General features: G+C 39.9%; 1 pseudogene; it reads left to right on the top strand.

Annotated features, from left to right (window-relative positions):
- The first annotated feature begins 20,035 nt into the window (after window positions 1–20,035).
- On the top strand, window positions 20,036–20,134 carry LOC145560929 (small nucleolar RNA R71; annotated as a pseudogene).
- Window positions 20,135–20,631: the final 497 nt, after the last annotated feature.

Below are 20,631 nucleotides of genomic sequence, written 5' to 3'. Positions count from 1 at the left end.
TATGCACTAGATAAAGGAGGAGGAGCTTGGTCACTTGCAGAAACGGTCCGCAAAGGTCTTCCTATCCAGTAAGTCTCGTACTTGTGAACGTTACTTTCATGCAACGATACTTCACGAGGACTATCGTTATAGCGTGGAATTACTTGTTCAAGTCCTTACTGCCGCATCAGTCGAGAAGGACAATAAAAAGTCAGTTTCGAGATACTAGGAATACCGCAATACGGAGTATCATTCGTGCCAACCATCCTAGTAAGCCTCCACCAAGGCACCACCCAACGAATGGAAAATTCCCTCTTTGCAAAGAAATTTTTCCAGTCTTCATACGACATGTTCACAGAGTAATTCTTCTTCCTGCAAACTAGATCGTTAGGGCCATACTTTTCAACATCGTCAGGGGTTTCAAATAGTTCTAAACGTTCCATCAACCAAATCTGCAAAAAAAAAAAATAAATAAATAAAAAAAAATAATATCAGTCGTTGATAAAAAAAATAAAAAAAATAAAAAAAATAAGTGCAGATTCCCGTGATACGCAGATCTCACCGTGTCACGGCAGACACCCACCGTGACACACTGCCTGTTTTATGCCACGGGGGCTAATCGGAACGTATTTTTACCTGCAGCAGTACCAGAGAGCCCTTCCTGATGGCTTTCCAGTCAGCTTTTGCTTCGTCAAGGCCACGAAATGTTTCTCCAAGGCACAGGGGCATAGGAGATCTCCCAGATTCAACATGTTCAAGCACAGATGCTAGACAAGCATGTCCTACCCTACCGTTTGCAAATAAAATCTTGCTAAACATGCAAAAAATATATGCCCTTCTACGATATACATGATAAGACTCAGAGATAGGGCGATTATATGCCCTTCTACGATATACATGATATGCAAGTTTTTCTAAGTCTACCTCATTACCACATACAATTCTATTTAAATCTGGATCTGTTAGATTCTGATGACGTTCAAAATCTGGGTAATAATATTCACGCAGGGTAGGCATGGCAATAAGATTTCTAGCAGGAAATCCAAAGATTGCACCGAATTCCTCCGGGAGGGGACAGATTTCATCGTAATCAAATTTAAAACAATGTGTTTCTGGACTCCAATAATCTAATGTTGCCCTAAGAAAATCATGTTCAATAGCTACATGTCGCAGGGCTAGTAAACCCCTGACATGAAATAATTCTAACTCTCTTTTATAAGCATTGGTCAAAGAATAAGACCAGTCGCGCAATGTATTATCGAAATTCTGACACATGATTATTGAAATATGAAATTCTACTCAGAAATTATGCATATCATGAATATACTGGTCCTATTTTATAGCAAAAACGCTCGGAACTACTCAGAAATTATCTTTTTGTACGCGTAAACCACACCGCTGCAGAATACGCGTACCGTGACACCGGAAATTCCACCGTGACACGGAAACTTTTGCCGCGACACGGTGTACAGTGCCGTGTCACGGCACCCCACGCGTTTTCTTTTTTCATCTTTTCCCGTATCTATCCGGATTTTTTTTAGTATTCTATCTTCACCGTTTATTTTTCAGTTTTCTGAGAGTTTTATTACTAATAAAATTCTCAACTGTTTTATTTTTATTTTTATTTTTATTATTATTATCTTTATTTTATTTATTCATCACTTTAATATTTTATTTTTTTAATTTTCTCTTTATCATTTTATTTACTTATTCTATTTATTTTTACTTGTCTTTTTATTTCTTTTTCTTTTGGGGAAGGTCGGTCCCCTCCATTACTCCACTTATGTTTTTTGTCGCGTCATTAATAAATACACGGTCACACACAATGAGTCACAAGCACACACTAACACACACTAATAAATGCATAAACTGTGAATAATGTACGAAATGAGTCATAATAAATAAACAGCGTCAAGTGTCATCATAGTATATACAAATAAAAACCCTCGGTGAAAAGTCTCTAGAACCAGAATCAGTATCATCTCCACCCTGTGAATACGGGAACGGTGAGCCAAAGAGTCCCGCCATCATCCGAGTACGGGGAGTAGTGTCCCTACTAGTCCCTGTGACTCCAGAAGTAGTCAAACTCAAGGCAGGACCCGTCCAACCGGCAAACGGTGTAGACTGACTCAAAGACACGGGAATCGTCGGTGAAGGCATCGTCCCATACATCGGAACTGAGAACAAGCCCGACACCGGTGGAGGAATCCCAGACGATGGAGCTGAAAATAAACCAGGATCCACGAGAGACAAAACATGCCCAAACTCAGGCTGTGAAGGCTGTGAAAACGACTGCCGCTGCCCCTGACTCTGACCCGGAAAGCGCAGGGAAGACTGAGGTTGCTGCCACTGAGCCTCCTGAAACGGCTGAGTAATCTGAGATCTCGCTGAGAATGAGAACGCCGGTGAATCTCAGGAGATCGTCTACCACGACCAAGCTCCTCCTCTCCGAGCCTCTATCCCTCGAGCGCGAGCGGGACCTCCGTTGCTCCTGAAAGATACAAAATCAAAAGGTGTCAACAATGCAAAATAAAACAAATGGTAGAAGTGAAAAATGAATGATACCTCAAGAACATCGCTAGAACTGCTCCGACAACTCGCACCACGCCGAAGCTTGATGATGCGGTACTTCAGGGCGTCAACCAGCTTCATGAATCCCATCATCTCCGGGCGGTTAGGCTGAGGATAAAACAAAGAAAAATTAGTAACAAGCGGTGATAAAAGGATGAACAATGCATCAAAAAACTTACCGGCTCAAAGACCTCGGGCTAGGACTCCTGCGCCTGTCTGTAACCCTCTGGCGCGTTAGCAATATGGTCCTCGGTAATACCAATCGGCCCCGGGTAACGGACTGACTGAGGCGGAATCTCGATCCTCCCCATAGGGCGAATAGTCGTCTAAAAATATGATCGAATAATCAAGTTATTCGACTATTTAAAACAGAGACTAGTAATAAAGATCCTCAAAAGAAATCATACCTCGGGAAGACGGGGTGGAGGAGCCAGAGAGGGAAGCAAGTCATGCGCATAATCACCCTTCATCTGCACAAGCTCCTACCAAGGAAAAGTGTAGCACTCTCCCATGTTTATCAACTCCCTTATCAAGCGCGAGTCCGGCAACGACTCTGGTGGAGATGAGGGCATCACAAAGCGATCACCGCTATGCTGACGAACGACACGCTCCCCCAAATACCAGACAAAGCGTCTGGTACCAACTAAAATGGTGCGGTGCGCTGAAAGACGCAAGGCCATAGGAAGATCAGTCATCCCGGCCCAAGGACGATACTGGACATCAATTGCAACCTGAAAACCATAAAAAGTTGGCATGAAACACCGGAAACAACGTTAGAAGGAAAATAACAGACCATAAAACTAATTCTTACGCCAACAGAAGAGGTGCCACGGCGTAGCAGCCCACACAGCGCAGGGACAGACTCCACCCGTGACTCTCCTCGATCACGCCTGCTGGCCCTGACAAGGAAATCATGAACCGCTCCACGACGCCGACGAGGAGCCAAGCCTGGGAAGTACTCGTAGAACCATAGTTGCAATGAAAAGTAATCTTTGAGCACGTGAGTCGAATAAATTAAAGTGAAACAAGAAGAGGAAAAGATCATCACCTCTACGACTCTCCACAGACCATAGACAGTGATGCGAGACTCGTCGTTCAGCTGCCGACAGCCATGACGTAGTGATAAGAGAAGGTCGGCGTATCCGAGGCTACCCAGCTATAGGATCCTATCTCATGGATCTTGACCAAAGAAGGGAGGTAGCAAAGGAGTACGCGTGAACTCCTATCAGGAGAAAGAGTCATAGAGATCAGAATCAGAATGAAGATCCGCACTCGCTGCTCAGCCGATGTCTCCTCCATGTCGAAGCCACGAGCTAGAACTGAAGCCAGCTCCGATCGCCCGCTCCTAGGACCACCTCGAGACACTGGCCGGGTCCTGATACGCTGAACGATCGGACCTAACAAATCGGCTGCCTCAGCCGATCCCCAAGACAGATCAGACATCTGAGCTACGGCCCGGTCAGTGAAGCGCAGCCCGCTAATCATACTGAAGTCCAGAGGGGTCACTGTCATCTCCCCCCAAGAAAAATGAAAAGTGTTGGTAGTATCCCAAAAATACTCCTACAATGCGCGAATGACCGTCGCGCCGCAACCCCGGGGGCTGCGAAACCCTACGACTGCCGTATAAAAATCTACTTAACTAGCCGATTCCCATAGGGCGTTCGTAGCAGGATCCCTCGTAATGATCTGGTGAAGTCGAGGAATTAAATCTCCGGCTCAAGAACCGTGGTGGCGAAGCGTGCCATCGACTATGCCGGAGAGTGGGCGATGAGAAACGTGGTTTTCACGGCAGAAAACCAACTGGTCTGGAGTCCAGAGAGGCGGAACCCACCTACCTCTACTCGTAGAAGCCCGAGGCTCGGACTCTAAGGCATCGTCGTCCATACCCTCAGGAATAGTGGGAGTGTCCTCCCGAAAAGCCTGACGCCGGCCGTGGGTGGAAAGATCGCGATCCCGTCGCCTAGGCATGCTATTATAAAAATAAAGATCTAAATGTTTAGCGTCATTTCCTAAGACATTTAATTCGAGTTGCATTTTAATAAAAGAACTAAATGCTTAGTATCATTTCCTAAGTTATTTATTTGTTTATCGCATTATACGCTAAAATTTTACCTCAAGGCTAAAAATTGGCAAAATTATGGAAGTATTTATAGTATTTAGTTTCTCCATGACAAACTAATACTACAGTTCTCATAGCCGCATGATACTATGTTCTCCATGACGATATAGTACATACACGAAATATGTTTCGGAATTGCACAAAAACAATGAATCAACACATCATGACATATTTTACAAGATCTACCACCAATATTTCACCATTTCAAGGGCAAAGAAGTAACATGAACAACAAGAACATCATTTCATATAAAGTAGTACCCAAAAATGGTAATTTGCTCAATCCTCCATCAAATCATGCAATTTTTTGTCTCAAATTTCTCACAAAGACACATACATACATATACAAGTAAATTCATGGCAAGAATTTCAACATAAAACCTCAAAATCAAAAATCCCCAAATTGATTTTTAAGGGTTTTTCATGAAATTACTCATTTGAAGCAAATTCGAGACAAAAATTAAGAGGAACTTACATAGATCCTTGTAGAGGTTCGAATATGAGGAGTATAGAAAAAATCGAGCAACAAAAGCTCGAAAAAACTCCAGCAACCCAACTCACTCGCCGCGACACGGGAAGCAGCGCCGCGACACGGTTGCAGTCTAACGTGTCACGGAGCCTCTAAGACGACGACGGAGCTCCGGTGACACCTCCGGCGAGAACAGCGGCGACTTTAGGCAACAGCAGCACGACAAACAGCAGCGATTAGCTGCAAGTTGTAGCGAAAATTAAAAAAAAAAGAGAAGAAGAAGATGAGAACACAGAAATGCCGTGACACGGTAGGTGACTCCGGCTGACGGTAACGAGCTCCGAGCACCGGTGAGAAGCCGCCGAGACACGGCAAACCGAGCAAAAAGATTTTTCTTTGGGTGAAAATCGGACAGAAAAGAGTAATGGTGGATGAGCAAAATGGGAGAAATGGTTGATATTTAAAACCAAAAAAATCCCGTGCAACGGACCCCGTTCCCACGTAACGGTCATATATTGTGTGGTGCACATGCTTTGACTGGTCAAAGATGCCAATTGACCGGTTTTCAGCCAACAGGATTCCCGCGTCACGGGAGATGATCCCGTCTGACGGCAAAATTAAACCGTGTCACGGGATGCTTCCACGTGGCACGGGGTCCAGAATATTCTTTTGCACATTTTTCTAAGCTAGCTGCGAATATTTCTGGTATTTTTTATCAAAGCTGCACGATTTTCCGCGCAAATTGGACAGTTATTTTTCGCTAGAATTACGCGGAAATTTCTAACTGATACTTAAAGGGGACTAAAATTACCATTTTACCCCTAGCAAGCATTAAAGTAATTTTGTCAATATTTTAAGCACTATATAGTCGGATAATCGACTTGAAGGTGTGAATCATCTGCGGCCCACGTTCGGGGATAATCGAACCATCATACACTTGCAAATTTCAGTGATACAGTAGTCATCGGCTTTCCTCAAGCTTGGAAAGCGTTATCGGTGTATTTTTCTTCAAGTATAGAAAACCGCCAAGTCGGCTTTCCTCAAGCATGGAAAGCGTTATCGGTGGATTTTTCTTCAAGCATAGAAAACCGCCAAATTCCTTTGTCGGCTTTCCTCAAGCATGGAAAGCATTATCGGTGGATTTCTTCAAGCATAGAAAAACACCAAAATCATAAGTCGACTTTCCTCAAGCATGGAAAGTGTCATCCGGTAGGTTTCTTCGGGCTTAGAAAGCTACCAAACTCATCTGTCGGCTTTCCTCAAGCATGGAAAGCATTTCAACAAATGTCACTCGGTGGATTCCTTCAACCATAGAAAGCTGCCAAATTCGTTTGTCACCGATACACTAGTGCCAGATACGTATTCTATCCTTTACTCTTTTACCTGTGGAATTAACATTTTTCTGAAGGTATCGACGTATACAGAGTGATTTAGGATCGCAGAACGTCTTATATCATTCTCCGTCCCTATCGGCTACTTTGACTATCGTTTTCGAAACTGACGTTTCTACAAACTCAGTCAAAGTGGGGGCTTCTGTAGACACCTGACAAGGTAAAGTCGTATCCCCTAATCAAAAATAATTACCTAATTCACTAACTAAAGTAGATAGGGAAGTAGGGTCGATCTCCACAGGGAAACAAGTCTTTCTACTCCTAATTAAATATTATAATCTAAATTATTTAAGTAACCAATATTTATGAATGAATAAGAAACTAAACTAAAAAGAGTAGGAATAGGGAGAAAATAATATATAAAAGGATCTAGGGCATAGGTTCACCAATAAATAATATTCCGGGGTAAAATAGGGTAATCAATCATTGACATTGCATAAATAACATGATTAACAGGCTCTCGCAATTTTATTAATCAACATAGATCTAACAGGCTCTCGCAATTTACTAGATCTAAGTTCTTATTGAAAATAGCCTTTAATATTAAATTAACATCTGCTCGATTCATCAATTCAATATTGCTAAACATTCACAATCAAATTACATCTGCTCGATTAATAATCTAATTGCAAAGAATTAAAACAATTCAATAAGAAATTATCATGCAATATCAATAATCAACAATAACAAATTATCCCTTCATATTAATTATGGATCCCCATAAACCCTAGAATTAAATTACTTAAACATAATAAAACTAAACTAAACAAAGAAATTAAATAAACCATAATAGGAAGAGATTTAAGTAAGAGAGAGGAATAGTTACCAGAGTAAAGGAGATAGAGTATGGAATAAACCAAGAGTTGTAGAGAGAGAGAAAAGTAGAGAGAGAGAGAAAAGTAGAGAGAGAGTAAGAGAGAAAAGAGATGATCTAAGGAAAATTGTCTCACACAATGATCCAAGACAACTAAAACTAGCTCCACAAAAGAGTATTTATACTAATCTACGAAACCTAAGCTAAAGCAAATAAAACGAACGCTTAAACCGACTTCCGGAAACACGCGCCCGATCGGGCAAAGGGCCGCCCGATCGGGCGCGCCTTTTTCCTCGACTTCATAATTTGGGCATAACTTCGACAGGCCTTTTTCACTTGGGCTGAATTTTTCTTTTCTTAATTTATCTTGGACTTGCAACAAAATTAATACTCCAAACAAACCGAGCCCTCAATCACCGAACCAAATTTAATTAGCTCGACCTTGGGCTTCAAAAACTCGTCATAAGGTACGATCATCTCTAATATTTTCATAGTGGCTCAATAAGCTCGGGAATTGTCATAATTCTTCAAATTCCTACAAAATAATACCAACTCTACAAAAACGCTAGAAAACGTATATTAGTAATAAAAATAGCTCCGTAGAGCCCAAATAAGCACAAATATGACCGTGGGACGGGGAATAAATATATATATAAAATAGACTCATCAAACTCCCCCAAGCTAAACCTTTGCTTGTCCCTAAGCAAAGCAATGAATAAATAAATCAATACTTCACCCCAAAAACAATTTAAATTAACAAATATGATTTAAGGTAAATCTGACAAACATGTATCAAAGTCAACCAATCAAATCCATCCAACTACCAATCTTCCCTAACAATTGTCAAATAGAGCAAACCACAAAAGCATATAGAATTCAAGACTAGTGCTCACACACTCAACTCTCATTTATGTGGCGAGTAAAAGATGTACTCGATCGCTCTCCAACCACCCCTTAAATGTGAACAATTCCCTCCCAACTCACACTCTCGTGTGTATAAAACAATGAACGCTCAATCCTACTAGTCGACTCGAAATATGCCAAATCATAACTTGTATTGATAAACAACACTTTCACATTCATACAATTCTATGCACAAAGGTCGGAAGGTCTTTAAAGCTTGTAATGTAAGGCTAGGGTAAAGGGTAGGATAAATTTGGGAATAAGTGAGAGAAAAGCTATGCTTAAAGGAGCTATATCCTAATAAAACCCATGATCAAAATAAATAATGATCAACATCTCCTACACAACCAACTCTTACATCAACCAAATAAACTCCAATCATAGTAAATAATCCCAACACTTACAATTTCACTCATAAGATATAATAATGGAGTAATAGAGTGAATAAACAAACTTTATTTTCCAACTTGAATTTTTTCCATTGAGGCTCAAAATTATTCTTTACAAACCTCCAACTAGAACATTTGAACATTTTTTTCTTTTTTTTTTCTTTTGAAGTTCGCTTATTTTTTTCACATTTTTTTTTTCTTTGAACTTCTCTTTTTTTTCATAACATCATGCTTTATTTTTTCAAGAAAATATAACTCTCAAACTCATCAAAAATAAACATGATCAACAACAAAACAACTTCTCAAAAGCCCACCCAAATTGTGCAAATAATAAGTACACTACAAACTCCCTCACCTCACTCACTAATAGCTCCCCCAAGCCAAGCTTGGGACTAGTAACCAATGGGGCAAAATAGGCTTGTAATGCGGCTAATAAACAACAAAAGGTCAAAGCAACAACATGGGTAGCAAGAAGGGAACAAATGTATCTACAATGTCTGGAGGCTACCTAAAAGAACAAATGCCTTCGTCCTCCTCAATGTGCATAATAATGAATCATATAAACATTACTAATAGTAGCAAACCAATACTAAAATTCATTGACATACCAGGAATTATGGAACTATCACACATTTCCTAACCAAATCAACTAGTCAAGCACTATATTCACAAGTAGTTGGGCAAAATTGACGCATGTTAAGGGTTCAAGGCAATCAAACATCAAATCATGATCAACTAATCCACAATGCTCATCATCAAATACCAACAATCAAAACAAATTTTTCTCAAGTAAGGGGCACAGGGAAGCATGATTTACAATTCATTGGAACAAAACTAACCTAAGAAAGTAATAAAATCTATACTAAGAAAAATAAAAATAAAAAGAGAAGAGAGAGAGTGAAAGATGTACCATACGAACACGAGAACCTCCCCCCAAGCTAAATCAGACAATGTCCTCATTGTCTTAAAGGGAAGCTAGTAGTCAAGGTGACTACTCTTCATCATCACCACATCAATGTCACCAAAGCCTCGAGGATTGCAATGCATCTCTTTGGAACAAAATTGGGCAAGAAATAAACAAAGTGTTAGTGGGAAAAAGTTCAAATTTGAGTCAGGTGCACTATTCTGATCATAACTTTTGATGTATAAATGATAATACAGTGATTCCAATTGCATTGGAAACTATACTTGAAGAGCTTTCCAACGACAGGTCACACGCAAAAATCAGATAAGAAACGCAAAAGTTATGGCCTGTCGAAGTTGACTAAGTTTGCTGACGCGTACGCGCGCCCGATCGGGCGAGCTCTGCCCGATATATCTTTTCCTCCACTCGATTTGCGCCCGATCGGGCAACCTCGCCCGGTCGGGCGAAATTTGCTCGAGTTTTTGACTGCACTTGCGCGCCCGATCGGGCGGCTCCGCCCGATCGGGCTAATTAAGGCTCGATTCCAGCTCTCTTCTCGCGCCCGATCGGGCAAATTCGCCCGATCGGGCGAGTGGAGGCATGAAATTTAACCCTCCTTGCGCGCCCGATCGGGAGAGCTTCGCCCGATCGGGCCCGTGCCCAGTCGTTTCCTTTGTTTTTCTTCGTCTTCAATTTCTTCTAAGTCTTTTGACCTCTTAAACCTATACTTGTACAAAAACACACTCCCACAAATATAAGATATACTCTCCTCTACCTCTCTAAAACAAAACAAAAAGAAAACACACAAACAAATAAATAAAAAAATAAATAAACTAAATAAAAAGCAACAAAATACGGGTTGCCTCCCGCAAAGCGGTGGTTTATCAAGGTCCCGCTCGACCATACTCCTTCTCTCAATCGGAAGAATTCAATGCCTTGAGTAACTTATCAAACGCTCCTGCAAACATTTCATTAAGCACTATATAGGGCTTAATAGCAAGTACATTTATCCCTACAAAGAAAAAGTTAAGAGCACATAAAGAGAACTCAAGGTAGAAAGAAAAATCAAAAGAGGAAGATGAAAATACACCACAACCTTCTACTTCCTCCGTTAAAAATTTAGAATTAATAGAACGAACATGGAGGTAGTCATTGTCTTTACCATCCAATAATGACTTTAAAATTTTACCTTCACAAATAACCTCATCATCAACAAAGGAATTATCAACCACCGTTTCTACAACTAATGATTTTTCAATCACCGATTCGTCAACCAATGATTTTTCAACCACAAATTCTATAACCGATGGTTCTTCATCCTCAATAACATTCATATTATTATAGTGTCCATAGACTTTTTCATCAAGAGCCTTCCAATAACTTTCATTAGCAACTAATCGTTTCCGAATATGATCATATGTATATGGAAAGACTCTAAAATCATCCGGATGACGCACAAAAAACTCACTATAAGGGCATTCAGGATTTTCATGACAAAGACGTTGACAACTACAGTAGTTAGGTGCTGCATAAAAATTATATAATTCTTGTAATGACATAAGCATGGATATTTTCAACTCATAAAAAAAAAATTAAAAAAAATTAAAATTAAAAAAAAAAATTAAAAAAAATAATAATAATAATAATAAAAGAGTCGATAGGGTAAAGTCGTATCCCCTAATCAAAAATAATTACCTAATTCACTAACTAAAGTAGATAGGGAAGTAGGGTCGATCTCCACAGGGAAACAAGTCTTTCTACTCCTAATTAAATATTATAATCTAAATTATTTAAGTAACCAATATTTATGAATGAATAAGAAACTAAACTAAAAAGAGTAGGAATAGGGAGAAAATAATATATAAAAGGATCTAGGGCATAGGTTCACCAATAAATAATATTCCGGGGTAAAATAGGGTAATCAATCATTGACATTGCATAAATAACATGATTAACAGGCTCTCGCAATTTTATTAATCAACATAGATCTAACAGGCTCTCGCAATTTACTAGATCTAAGTTCTTATTGAAAATAGCCTTTAATATTAAATTAACATCTGCTCGATTCATCAATTCAATATTGCTAAACATTCACAATCAAATTACATCTGCTCGATTCATAATCTAATTGCAAAGAATTAAAACAATTCAATAAGAAATTATCATGCAATATCAATAATCAACAATAACAAATTATCCCTTCATATTAATTATGGATCCCCATAAACCCTAGAATTAAATTACTCAAACATAATAAAACTAAACTAAACAAAGCAATTAAATAAAGCATAATAGAAAGAGATTTAAGTAAGAGAGAGGAATAGTTACCAGAGTAAAGGAGATAGAGTATGGAATAAACCAAGAGTTGTAGAGAGAGAGAAAAGTAGAGAGAGAGAGAAAAGTAGAGAGAGAGTAAGAGAGAAAAGAGATGATCTAAGGAAAATTGTCTCACACAATGATCCAAGACAACTAAAACTAGCTCCACAAAAGAGTATTTATACTAATCTACGAAACCTAAGCTAAAGCAAATAAAACGAACGCTTAAACCGACTTCCGGAAACACGCGCCCGATCGGGCAAAGGGCCGCCCGATCGGGCGCGCCTTTTTCCTCGACTTCATAATCTGGGCATAACTTCGACAGGCCTTTTTCACTTGGGCTGAATTTTTCTTTTCTTAATTTATCTTGGACTTGCAACAAAATTAATACTCCAAACAAACCGAGCCCTCAATCACCGAACCAAATTTAATTAGCTCGACCTTGGGCTTCAAAAACTCGTCATAAGGTACGATCATCTCTAATATTTTCATAGTGGCTCAATAAGCTCGGGAATTGTCATAATTCTTCAAATTCCTACAAAATAATACCAACTCTACAAAAACGCTAGAAAACGTATATTAGTAATAAAAATAGCTCCGTAGAGCCCAAATAAGCACAAATATGACCGTGGGACGGGGAATAAATATATATAAAAAATAGACTCATCAACACCTAAAAATGTCTCCCCAAAACAAAACCCGATGATGAACAACCTTTCACCGCCACTATTGGTCGGGTTCGATATTTAATCCCGAGAGTGCTTAAAAAATCGTATTTGATTAAATTCGTATTTTTGAACGGTCCATGGATTAGTCTTGATGTTTGGTAAAAGCATAGTTTTAATTTCAGCCCAAACTTATTAGGAAAAATTCACTTTAATAATCCCAACTATGGGCGATTTACCTACAATAATCCCAACTATCGTTTATTCTACAATAATCCCAACTATGCCCTGAGTTTTCCTCTACCAGTCCCAAAAACCGGTTACCTGCTAAAAGGGTAAACTTTTTTTAAAAAAAAAAAAAAACAACACATGTCATAACATGATTGGCTTAATATACAAAAAAATAAAATCAAAAGAAAAAAAAATATCAAAAATTATCCCAGCCACCCCCTTCTCCCTTCAGCCGCCTTACACCCACCGTGAAACCCAAAACCATGGCGGCTCTACCTTTTTTCTTCGCCCTACACCGCGGCTCCGTCGCCTCCACCGTCGACTATCCCCTCCGACCAACCGTAGCAGCGCAGCCCCACCCGATTGACCCGAAGAACACCCACGAAACTCCTTCTTTCTCTCTCCTCCGCTGACGAACACCCACGATTCCATGAACACCCACGATTCCACGACCACCCACGCTGACGAACACCCACCGAAATCTCAATGTCGACCTCATCTTCAACCTCCAGACCCAATCCACGCCTGTGACGACCTTTTAGGTGGGCGAGTTCGAGGTTGGGCTCTCGTTTTGGGGGTCGGGGAGGGCTGGTTGGGCGGTTTCGGGGGTTGGGGGTGGGTGGTAGCTAGAGGCCGGCCGACCATTTTCGGTGGTTGGCCGGCCAATTCCCGGCGATCGAGGGTTGTGGTTAGGGTTCCGGTGAGTTTGGGGGTGGGGGAGAGAGTGGCTGCCACTTTGGAGGTGGTGGTTGGGCTGCCAGATTTATTTTTTTGGTTTGTTTTTTTTATTTTTTTTTATTTTTTACTTTTTTTTTACTTAAATTTTTTTTGGAACCACTCACACACTGACACGTGTCAAACAACCTACAATAATAGGTTGTTGACTTTTGTTGACCGGTTTGGGACTGGTGGAGGAAAACTGACCTAATAGTTGGGATTATTGTAGAATAAACGATAGTTGGGATTATTGTAGGTAAATCGCCCATAGTTGGGATTATTAAAGTGTATTTTTCCAACTTATTATTTAATTTTAGCCTAAACCTTTTTTTTTTATTGTTTTATTATTTATTTTTGACCCAAACCTTTTATTTATTTTTATTTAATTATTTTCTTATTTTTAGCCCAAATAATAATAAGTCAGAAAAGGCCCGAAATTATCAAGCGGCACTTAAAATGCCGAATGAAATTAGGGTTAAAAATGTATTTAGACGGAAAAGTGGGCTGGGAATTCCCGCACCATGGCAGGTACCCACTGTGTCACGGGAATCAGTCCCGTCTGACGGTGGGATTTCCCGTGACACGGGAAGTCTGCCGTGACACGGGAATTTCCGTGTCTTTTCCGCGTAAACCCTTAACGCGTTTTCTTTCCCGTTTTCTGAAAATTTCCCGCGTCACACAAAAAATGCACCGTGTCACGGGAATGCTTCCCGTCTGACGGTGGAACTTCACGTGTCACGGTACAGTTTGCCATGTCGCAGGATACTTTTTTAGGGTTTTTATCATTTAGGGTTCCGTGTGCTCCCTCATCACATTTTCCCTATAAATACCCCCTCATTTCTGATGTACGGAGCATCAATCAATTCTCTAGTTTACTTTTCTCTCTTCTATGCTTTAGCCTAAACACTAGCCTACCCTTCTCATTTCAAAATTCCTTCTTCAATTGCTCAAAGGAGTCTATACTTTACTCATGGTTCCATCCTTAAGCCAAGGCGTGAAAGGTAGAATTGTTTGAGGGTTTGGCCCCAAATCAACTCTACTTTATTTAATTTAATTTAATTATTGTTTTATTATTTCCTTGAAGTTACTAACTCGTTTATTATTTTGTAGTTGCAAACAAAAAGAATCAAAGTAAGGATCATGTTCCTTTTATTTCTATTATTTTTCTAACGATTTTATATTGTTGGAATTATGGTTAAATTGCTTCCGATATTAATGTTTATTCTATTATATTTTTTATTGATCACCATATTGCATGTTTAAAGGGAATATGTAATTGAAAATCACGCCTAATAAGATAATTTGGACAACCGGTTTAGGTTCCTTTTTAATCTTGTTGTTTAATCAAGTGATCACGATATTTTAGAATTATGTGTTGCATTAATATTCAACCAATTTAGCTAAATAATAGTTTGGAGCGAATTGAATATTTTGTTTGTATGCCTTTGGGATCACAGGAATGCTTTTTAATATAAGAATCGAGTAGAGGCCAATACGAGCGAATGTGACTCCATGACTCACTTCGTACCATCATCCCCGATCCTCCTTTCGTGGTTCCGAACCATATGGAGTTAGTAATCTCATGGATTATGAATGGGGTGTAACCTTCACTGGTCAATCGTTGTTGCCTGTCGTTGTCCCTTTTCGTGGTAGCCTTATAATGATCCGTGAACGGTTTACAAGTTCCTTAAAAACTTGTTGGCGGCTCCCTACTTTATTTGTCCCTAATCGTTGTTCCTAATCGTAATGTCAATTCCCACTTCCTATGAGTGCCAAGCATATTCACACATGCTTTAACGTAGGCGCACTTCAAACGACGCCTACAAGGTCCAACCACCTTTTCTAATCTGCACTTGCTAAATCAAAATTTATGTTCTTGATTGCCAACAAAGCACGGTGTTAAATCTCAACCGGGAGGTGGCATGACTTACCATATAAAAGGCGGTATGGAGTGGTACCTATGGGGGTCTTGAAAGCGATTTGATAGGACCAAAGAGCATCATCCAATTTCTCCGACCAATCTTTTCTATTACTCACAACCGTCTTTTCAAGTATGAGTTTGATTTGACGATTTGAGACTTCCACTTGACCGCTCGATTGTGCATGATATGGGAGGACAAATCTTTGATGGACTTCATGCTTCCTTAACATGTTTTGAAAAGCATGGTGAATGAAATGAGAACCGTTGTCTCTTATCACCTCCTTCGGCACCCCAAATCTTGGAAAGATTATTTTCTTAAACAACTTCATAACAACCTTGTGGTCATTAGTTGGGGAGGCAATGGCTTCGACCCACATAGACACGTAGTCGACCGCTACAAGGATAAATTGATTTTTGAAAGATGAAGGAAATGGCCCCATGAAGTCAATACCCCATACATCAAATACCTCCAACTCTAGTATGGGTTGTTGAGGCATTTCGTTTCTCTTTGAGATGTTCCCAACTCTTTGACATTGATCACATGAATTCACAAAGCCTCATGAGTCCCTAAAGAGATGTGGCCACCACAAACTGCATTGAAGGACCTTAGTGGCGGTCTTAGAAACACCCATCTGGCCTCCGCTTGGATCTGAATGACACATTTTCAAAACACTAGGTACCTCTTCATTTGGCACACATCGTCTAAGTAAGCTATCTACCCCTCGCTTGTATAAGATGGGATCATCCCAAACATAACGCCTTGCCTCTCTCTTAAGCTTCTTTATTTGATTCTTAGAAAAAGAAGGAGAAAACTCCCCACAAGCAAGGAAATTCACCAAATCGGCAAACCACGGGAGCTCCTTTGCTTCAATAGCATATAGGAAATTATCAAGCATTTTGTCCTCAATTGGAGAACCATCATCATGAATTTAAAAATCATCTAGACGAGAAAGATGGTCTACCACAACATTCTCCGCTCCTCTTTTATCCTTAATCTCAATGTCAAAGGTTTGGAGCTCAAGAACTCATCGGATCAACCTTGGCTTGGGCTCTTTCTTGGAAAAAAGATATTTGAGAGCCGCTTGATCCGTGAAGACTATGATTATGGAACCCAATAGATAACAACGAAACTTCTCAAAAGCATGAACTATAGCCAAGAATTCCTTCTCCGTTGTAGTGTAATTCCGTTGAGCTCCATTAAGAGTCTTGGAGATATAATAGATCGCATGAAGCTTCTTGTCAACTCTTTGACCCAAGACACCTCCTATTGCCGAATCACTAGCATCACACATCAACTCAAATGGTAAATCCCATCTTGGTGCTTGAACAATAGGAGTAGAGATTAGAGCCTTCTTCAACTTATTGAATGCCTCCAAACACTTGTCATCAAATACAAACTTGGCATCTTTTTGAAGAAGATAATTGAGGGGCTTTACAATGAGGGAAAAATCTTTGATAAATCTTCTATAGGATCCGGCATGGCCAAAAAATGATCTCACACCTTTAACATTGACCGGAGGTGGTAGTTTTTCAATAACCTCAATCTTTGCCTTGTCCACCTCTATGCCTTTGTGAGAAAATTTGTGCCCAAGAACTATTCCTTCTTCAACCATGAAATGAAATTTTTCCCAATTCAACACCAAGTTTATTTTCTCACCTCTTGCCAAACACTTTTCAAGATTTTCAAGGCAAGCCTCAAAGGAAACCCCACCTACGGAAAAATCATACATAAACACCTCTATCTCCTCTTCCAACATGTCTCCAAAAAATACTCATCATACACCGTTGGAAAGTGTCAAGAGCATTGCAAAGGCCGAATGGCATTCTCCTATAGGTAAAGGTACCATAGGGACAAGTAAAAATAGTTTTCTATTGGTCATCGGAATGAATAGAAATTTGGAAAAATCCCGAATAACCATCAGGAAAATAATAGTACTTGTGTCTTGTTAGTCTTTCAAGCATTTGACCAATGAAAGGAAGGGGGAAATGATCTTTCTTTGTGGATGTGTTTAGACGTCTATAGTCTATACACATTCTCCATCCCGTGACCGTCCTCGTTGGAATGAGCTCACCTTTCTCATTCTCAACGTCAGTCATACCTCCCTTCTTTGGGACAACGTGAACGGGAGAAACCCACCTAGAATTAGAAATGGGAAATATAATTCCCGCATCTAAAAGTTTAAAGATCTCATTCTTCACTACCTCTCTCATTTGGGGATGTATCTTTCGTTTCCTCTGAATAGAAGGTAGAATACCCTCCTCAAGAGTTATGTGATGTGTACACAAAGCGGGGCTTATACCTTTGAGGTCATCAATGGTATATCCCAAAGCACCTTGATGCCTCCTCAAGACATCACATAACTTTTGAGCTTGGTGCTCACTCAAAGAAGAGCTAACAATCACAGGGAAAGTACAGTTTGGTCCCAAAAATTCATACCTAAGGTGTGATGGAAGAGGTTTGAGCTCAACCAATGGTACACGTTTACCTTCCTTTGAAATGGCGGCTTGCAAAGCTTCTTGGCTTGAGGTATTCATGCATATATGCTCACTTCCTCAACGCCTCCATTAAGAAAATCCTCATACATAGTCACTACCTTGATAGGAGCACATATCTTATCCTTATTCAACAAGATATCTCAAGAGGATCATTAGAATTGAGCAAGTTCTCATGCATGGGAAATACAACAAAATCAAGAGAATCGATCAACATGCAATTTTCTAAGGATGAACATGAATATTTCGTGTTTTCATTCAAGTCAAATCCAATAACCTCTTCTCCTACCTTGAGTGAAATCTTTGCACTCTTAACACCAGTCATAGCTCCCGAGGTAGCAAGAAAAGGTCTACCAAGAATAATGGGAATGATAGCGTCTTCATCCATTTCAAGCACCACAAAATCTACCGGAATTACAAACTTCCCTACTCTCAAAGGAACATCCTCAACCTTCCCCTTGGGAATCTTAATTGACCTATCGGCCAATTGCAAGGTAATCTTAGAAGGCATAAGTTCTCCTAACTCAAGTCTTTTATAAACCGAATATGGCATTAAGCTAACACTAGCTCCTAAGTCACATAAGGCATCATCAATTTGCATCTTGTTAATGGGACAAGGGATAGAGAAATTTCGGGATCTTTCAACTTTGGTGGCATCTTGTTCATTATGATTGCACTACAATTCTCGGTCAAGTTGACCGTCTCCACCACATCACAAGACCTACTACCACTCAAAATGTCTTTGAGGAATTTTGCATAGTTGGGCATTTGGGTAACAACTTCGGTAATAGGTAGAGAAAGATAAAGTTGCTTAAGCATGTCAGTAAATCTTCCAAATTGTTCATCTAACTTATGTCTCATGCATTTTTGTGGATATGGAAGCTTGGGTTTCACAATCTCTTTCTCCCCTCTCGCCTCTCGAGGTGTCTCAATCACAACCTCACTTAAAGATGCACAATTTCTCTCATCCTCTACCAAGACCTCCTTAGGACCCTCCTTAGTTCCACTCTTCCTAGGCAAATTCTCTTCAAGAACCTTAACACTCCTTGTAACAATAGCATTCACGGACCTTTTTGGATCTAAGCCTTGGGAAGGTAAAGAAGAAGGACTAGCATGGTCTTTCAAAGCATTAGCAAGTTGAGAAATTTGGTTTTCAAGCATCTCCTTATGAGTCATCACTTCATTGAATTTCTTGTCACTTACGGCCATGTAAGTGCTCAACAACTTTGTTTGGTTTTCAATGATTTCCTCCAAATTAGTCCTAGAAGAAGAGAATTGTGAATAGGAATTATCAACTTGAGGCTTTGGAGCAAATCCGGGTGGAAGGCTTCTTTGAGCATTATTTTGAAAATTGCCTCTCCCTTTATTGTTCCAACTACCCCTATTTTGATTTTGACCATAACCTTGATTATGGTTACCACCACCTTGATTATGATTTCCATAACCTTGGTTTGGATTACCATAATTTTGGTTTTGATTTTGGCCACTATAACCTTGATTGTTATAGTTCCCTCGAGAACCTTGGTTCCCTTGGTTCCTATAACCACCACCTTGGTTATAATTGTCAAAATTACCATGGTTTTGGTAATTCCTATTTCATTGATCCCTTTGCTTATCAAACTTTTGCACATTATTATTGTTTGACACAAAGTTCACATGTTCACTCTCATTATTGTCAAAATCATCATTACTCTCCAGAGAAGCATGAGGCAATTTCTAGAATCATGATCATATGAACCACACACATCACAAAACAAACAACCACTAGGCATGTTACTAGAAGAAAGAGGGAGATGAGAGTTAGAAGGAGTACCTCTCCCCTTAAATTGGGAGGGAAGACTTGGATCTTGGGAAGAACAACTCTCCAATTTTTCCTTGATTTTGCTTACTTCCTTCCCCAAGTTTGCCATTTGTGAAGAGAGATTGTTAATTGCATTCAAATGATCAACCGAGTACACTGTAGAGCTACTCTTGCTAGTTGATTCTCTCTCACCATCTTGCCAATCTGTATAATACTTCACAACATCCTCAATGATGTCCACCACTTCTTCTTCCGTCCTATTCATGATGGGACCCCCGGCTCCTCCATCTAGGCATGACTTTCCTTGGGGACTAAGGCCTCCATATAAAATTTGAATAATTTGATAGGTTGGAATCTCGTGGTGAGGACACTCCCTTTGATACTCCTTATACCTCTCCCATGCTTCATAGAGGCTCTCACTTGGCTTTTGTTTGAAACCTTCAATCAAAGCTCTTGCCTTCGCCGTTTTCTTTTGTGGATAGAAACGAGTTTGAAATTCCTTTGTAAACTCGTCCCATGTAGTTAGATAATTCAGCTTAACCTCCTTGTCTAGCTATTCCAAAGCGCGCCCAATGAGAGAAAAGGGAAAGAGCTTGAGACGGATGAATTCTTGGGAAAATCCGTTCACCTTGATAGTATTGCAATACTTTTCAAACTCCTTGAGATGATTTGGTGGGCCCTCATGTTTGGCTCCACTAAATTGTCGCCTTTCTATCAAAGTGATCATAGCCGCCCTAATTTCAAATTCATTTGCCGGCTTTCTAGGTGGAGCAATTCCACTCTCAAATCTATATGCACCGGGAATCCCCAGTTCATTCAACGCCACTCTCGAATTCTCTCCCATTCTTGCTTGTTCCTATTGTTGCGGTTCTTCTTCACTTGAAATGCTAGAGCTAAAAGATCGCCTAGAAACCCTTAGTTTTGTAATAGTCCTCTCGATCTCCGGATC

Source organism: Chenopodium album, chromosome 9 (assembly GCF_948465745.1).
Source record: "Chenopodium album chromosome 9, dcCheAlbu1.1, whole genome shotgun sequence".
Classification (NCBI taxonomy): domain Eukaryota; kingdom Viridiplantae; phylum Streptophyta; class Magnoliopsida; order Caryophyllales; family Amaranthaceae; genus Chenopodium; species Chenopodium album.
This window is presented reverse-complemented; position numbering and strand designations above follow the sequence as displayed.